At 39.7% G+C, this 6,015-nt stretch overlaps 1 pseudogene across 1 annotated transcript; it reads left to right on the top strand.

The window, feature by feature from the left end:
- Positions 1 to 206: 206 nt before the first annotated feature.
- On the top strand, positions 207 to 499 carry LOC306650745 (ataxin-7-like protein 3B; annotated as a pseudogene). The gene has a single exon. The product of its transcript is annotated as an ataxin-7-like protein 3B (transcript).
- The last annotated feature ends 5,516 nt before the right edge of the window (positions 500 to 6,015 follow it).

Here is a 6,015-nt window from a genome sequence, read left to right as displayed (position 1 = left end):
CAAATGGAAAACTCGGGGTTCCAGAGCTGTTGTCACTGGCACTGCAGCTTCTGCCACTGCTGCTTCTACTGTCACCATCTCCACGACCTCTGCCCCCAGAGTTCATGACCCTGAGAGGCCCTGGGCTGAGGCGTGGCCTGCAGAGCCCTAAGTGTTGCTGCAGTGAGTAAAACAAGTGCTCTTTCCACAGTTGTTTACAAATTAAAATGGAGGAAGTTTTGTTGACTAACCTAGATACTAACAAGCTAGAGGCCATTGCTCACGAGATATATGTAGATCTGATAGAGGATTGTTGTTTGAGCTTCTGCTTTGAGGTACACTAGGCAGTCAACTGTGGCGACTTCTACCAGGAGTTAGCAGAGATTGGTAGTGTAAAGGATTTTGGCATCCAGCCAGTGGAAGATAAAGGAGCATGCCACCTTTTGCTTTGTTCCCTTCCTGGAAAACTGGGGATGGGCCTGATCAGCAGCTATAGCACTCACCTCCAGAATTCCAGTAGTTGCAACCTGAGAGAGTCTGAGAGTGACCAGGACAATAATATAGATTGGTCCTGTGGCTTGGAGGGGTAAGTAGGAAAACAAAATCATACAAAAGTCCCAGTTCCCCCTGAAGATCCTAGCATTTAGAATTTAGAAATTTGAACCCTTTTTTAAGTGTACCTGGGATCGGCTCTGGAACTCCTGGGCAGGAGAAGGTGCAAGCCTGGGCACCATGCAATGTGTGTTGACCTCTAAGCACACCTGGATATACACAAGATCCCTGTATTGCCCTCAGTCACAGGTGAGCAGTTGTTAGCCCAGCACATAAAATCTTTTTGTTTCCCAAGACTGTCTTATCTGCTTGATGTCAGGGGCTTCCTGGACAGTTCAGACATAATTGATGGTCAGGCCATAGTCAATAGGACTGCTCATGTGATGTCTAACCTGCTGATTTAGGATTCTCTGATGCAAATGAAATGAGATCGAGATACTGTTATGAGTATGGACAACCAAGAAAAAGAACTCCAGTTGAATTTGGTAGGGAAGCTCTAAGACCTTGACTTCCAGAAGAGAAGCTCAAAACCACCTGTTTTCCAAAGGTCCAGCATTTGCAATAATTTCAGCAGACTTGGCACAAGGCATAACCTTTGGCTGAGCAGAGCCCTCTTTCTTCTCCCCCCCTCAGTGACATAGGCTTGGCAAAGAACAACTTGGCCGGCCAGGCAAGCTGAAGATTAAGTTGTGAGCCTGTGGGGAGGTAGTAGGTATCTCTGCAACTATGTACCATCTCTCAAAACTGGAAGATATCTGGATGAATTGTGCTGAGGACACAAGTCTGGTTAGACAGTCCTTTCCTTCTCTTCCTGGTTACATAGCAAGTCCATGGTTCTGACTTGGTTAATAAGCCAGGTAACTACTCCAGGTTTGGGACTAAACTATAGAAGAGCATCATGGCTGTGCAAGAGGCCATTTGAAAACCAAGATCAGAAAGAACCTTTTCCAGTTGCTTAAAAAAATGTGAATGGGTTATTGCTAAGAGCCAAGGAGCAGGACTGGGTAATCTCTCATCTGAGTATGTGCAAAATCTTGTTGAATGCTCCTGTTCCTTTAGTTGGGCAGTCATCTCCACTATGGTGAACATCAAGTCACCACCTTCTTTGCCCCTCACAAAGAAGCAGTTCTTTCTTCTTTGTCCCCTTTAGACCTTCTTGACAGCAAAAACTGTTCTTTTGTTGTTTAAAGACAGAAAAGGACCTCCAGACTCCCTGTCTTTGGGAATTGGATAGGGGAGGATGGGAAGTAAGAGCTGCCTGTCAAAACTGCCTTCTATTTTACTCCTGTAGTGAAGGTTTATAAAGTGTAGGTAGATGGGAGAATTGAGGTGAGCAGAATGGTGCTGCTTTATTTGAAATGCTTTCTTACTTCATTCTGTGCCCCACTAACAGAGCCCAGCCTCACCTGTCTGGCTCAGGTCCATGTTCCTATTCACTACTCCATTGCCTATTTGGTGCAACTAATGACTCCAGGTACTGCTTGCCATGCCAGCTTTCACATTGACCAGTTTCAGTTCATCTCTTTTAATGCTCCTGCTTCTGAAGTATGCTCAGTTTTCTATTTCTTGACCTCTTTTAAGTTTATATGTTGCTGCTTTTGCTTTCTCCTGTTTTGTGGAAGACTCGAAAGAGAATCTTTCTTGAAACTCCCTGTTTTGATTGGAATTAGAAGAATACTTTATTTTTTGTATTTACAAGGAAATGCCATGCCTAAGCATTTCTCTATAGGACTTCCTTGATAGCATGCCCTCCTGCTTTGTCTTCATGAGTTATATCTTCCCACCTAAACTTGGATACTGCCTCATAGGACTTAAGCAGAACAATGAAGACTGAATGACCCACACAGGGATAGAGTTGGTCCTGATTAACTTTCTCTAAACCTCACTGTGTATGTATCTTTTTTTTTTTTTTTTTTTTTTTTTTTTTTTTTTGCGGTGCTGGGGATTGAACCCAGGGCCTTGTGCTTCCGAGGCAGGCACTCTACCAACTGAGCTATATCCCCGTATGTATCTTCTTTATCCCAGAAGAAACTGGACGTTATGGATTGATTTGAGTTATATACTCTAGAGAGTTAAGGAAATCATAGTGATTGAACCTTGAGACTCTTGCCTTCTTCCCCTCAGGTTGCTCTGATAGGGAGTGGGACCCATTTACAGACTAGCCTTCTATCCAAGAATTAACTTTCAAAAAATCAGATGGCAGAAATAAAGGAATTTGGAGTTATCTTTGCCCTTGACTTTTTGTAGACATCTCCTCCTAAGAAAATAGACAGGGAAAGGAGGGTCTAAGTGAGACTCTGGCCTACTTCCCAACAGAGTTTTGGAAACAAGACGAATATAAGGGAGAAAGGCAGTGATCCACTGACTTTTCCTTCAGAGAGGGAACTCAGATCCTGACTTTGCGATTTCCTTTCTAGTTTTTTCTGGTTATAGGAGGAAAATCTGAGAAGTAGTTTTAAGTAACGGTTTGTCCACATTTACTTCCTTTATTTTCCTTGTCTCCATGACCACCATAAGGGCGATAGGCCCTTGCCCTGGATAGGTATAAAGTGGGCTCAGTCTAGCAGATGCCCTGAGGGGATAAACTACTTTTAAGAGAGAAAATGTCCCCTACCATATAGTTGACAGTGGTTAGGAACTCCCTTCCTTCTCTATAACAGAATTTCTGTTTTCCTCTCTTTAATTAATTGTATTGATCACCCTGTAATCCTATTAAGTATCTGAGTGGGGGGTGTTGGGGAAAGGGATTTTAAAAAATTTCTGTGGTTTGTGGATTTTTCTTCCATACATTAGTTCCCACCATCTCATGCCCAGGGGGCACTGCCTGGCATTATCACATGCTGGGATCATTGGGGAGGATAGTGAGAAACTCGACACTATCCTTTGTTTTGGAGATTATTGTTTTTGCATAAGTAATCCATCCTATACAGACAGCTGATTGTGTGTTTCCCTTACCCCTATGGCTGCTGATATAAATAAACTACATTTCCCCATTGCACAACAGTAATAATAAACAAAATTTTTAAAAATGAAAAATGGAATGGGGGTTTGTCTCAATGGTAGAACACCCCTGCATTCAATTTCCAGTACAAAAAATAAACCTGGAGAGGAAAGGTGTTTTCCTCCACATCGATCCAGCTTTGCAGACATTCTATTAGTTACATATGTTCCTTCCATTAAAAACAAACAAACAAAAAACAGCAATGAAGAGGCCCATATGCTAACAACATAGTTTAAAAAGTAAAACAAAATTCTACATTGTTAAAAAATTTTATAAAAGATAATATTTCAACCTATACAGTCACCTGAAGTACGCAGTTATAAAATAATGTATACACTTCACTTGTCATCTCCAGCACCTTCACCTTTCCCTGATCTGTTTTGGCATCTCCCTTTTCTGTATAGGGAATTCCCATCTTTGCCAACATCAAGTTTTCACTTTTTTCCTTTGAGTACCTTTTTTCCCTTGCAAGGATTATTTTAGGCTTGAATTCTGGCTTTAGAGGAGCAGGTTTAGCAGACAACCTTGCAGATCTTCTCTGTAATTCATCCTTCACCTTCTTTTAGCATCTCCTTCAGCCTTCCTCCTCTTACATACAGTGGTCATGGCAATGGGTCATAGGTGCCAGATGTGGAGATAAATTCACACATGGGCCTGGATTGGTTCAGAGGTCATTCTTCATGATTCTTCACACTGCCCCTAAAAGTCACTGTAAATCATTTTACACATGGATAGTGTATAGTCTTATAAAACATATAATAATTTTGTCAAGCTTGAGAAAATGTTACATACTAGATATCCTCTTAAGGAAATCATCATATTTTCTTTGAAGGAATAAGTTAATACACCCCTTAAGATAAAGAGTAAAGACCTGAAGATGTGACTTAACTACAATGGAAGATATGAAATGGCTATGAGGAAGATGGGGAAAGGCATTTGTTTTTGCTCCTAAAATGTGACAAATGAGTCTATGGGTAGAGGAGACAGTAAAACCAGTGAGATCAACAAGACTGTACATCACATGATGCAACCACTTCTTGTGACCTACAAATCCTCTGTTGTATACTACATGCATCAAAGACCTGGAATGAGTGGATTTCTGTTGGAACTGAAAAAATTCAGTTTTCATGGATTTTCATTGAACAAAAAAGAACTGTATAGAAATAGTTCACATATATTGTACTCTAGGCAAAGTACCATACACATATTTACTAATTTTATCCTCACAGTAACCCTATAAACTAATATACTTTCTGTTGTACAAACTATAAGCAGACTCTGCAAAGATGGTGGAATAAAGAGGTACCTTCCCTGGAAGCTTCATGGCATGAAACCAAGAAAAGCAGAAATGCAGCATTTCAGCAAGTTTATTGAGAACTTGGATGTCTCATTATTATATTTTAGTTTTGTTTTTTATTTTTTATTTTTACTTTTTTCTATTTTTAATTTTTACTTCATATATATATTTTTCTCTCATTTCTTTCCCTTGATTCTCATTCTCCTTTTTCTCCTGCTAGCCGCCAACCTCTATAATGCCTTCTTTCACTCTTCCTTTTTCACTTCTATCTTCTCTCCTCCTTCCTCATAACCATCACATCCTATACCACTTCTGCTCTCTCTTTGTTCACTATTTAAAATTGTAAACCCTCTTGCAAGTGTACTATTGTTATTTTAGGCAATAAGTAAGCATATAATTTGTTGCAACAAAACTGTAGACATCTTAGTAGAAATTATTTGGTTTAAGGCTGTATATTGTTTGCATAGGTTGCTGTTATTATTTGTCTCCCCCTTAATGGTGAGGTACTGGAAACCTTCAGGGACACTACATGTCCACAGGGTAGAAACTATACTGACTCAGATCCACACTGCTGGATGGGAAGACACACAAACAACCTGAAGAAACAAGGAAATGAAGTGCCCCAAACAAACCAAGATGCTCCAATAATATAATCCATTGAAACCAAAATGTAAGAAACGTAAGAGAAGAAATTTAGAATGTACATAGTTAAACTGATCTGTGAAGTAAAGAATGATGTAAGGAGTGAAATCAAAGAGAAAATTCAGGAGGTGAACAATCACTTCAATAAAGAGAGATTCTGAAATCAAGCAGAAATCCTGAAAATGAAGGAATCAATAAACTAAATTAAAAATCCAATGAAAGCATCACCAACAGACTATACCACTTGTAAGACACAGTTTCAGAATGAAGATAAAATACATAATCCTTTTTACATACCTTTATTTTATTTATTTTTATGTGGTACTGAGGAACAAACTCAGTGCCTCACATATACTAGGCAAGAGCTCCACCACTGAGTCACAACCCCAGCCCCAAAAATATATAATCATGAAAATAAAGTTGACCATGGATCATGAACAGAACTTCCAAGAAATATGGGATAACATGACTTATTAGGATAGATGAAGGAGCAGAGATACAAACCAAAAGAACTCACAATATTTTCAATGAAATGATATCAGAA

The sequence above is a fragment of the Sciurus vulgaris genome (assembly GCF_902686455.1).
Source record: "Sciurus vulgaris genome assembly, chromosome: X".
Classification (NCBI taxonomy): Eukaryota; Metazoa; Chordata; class Mammalia; order Rodentia; family Sciuridae; genus Sciurus; species Sciurus vulgaris.
Note: the sequence above shows the minus strand (reverse complement) of the source record. Positions and strands in the feature narration are given on the sequence as shown.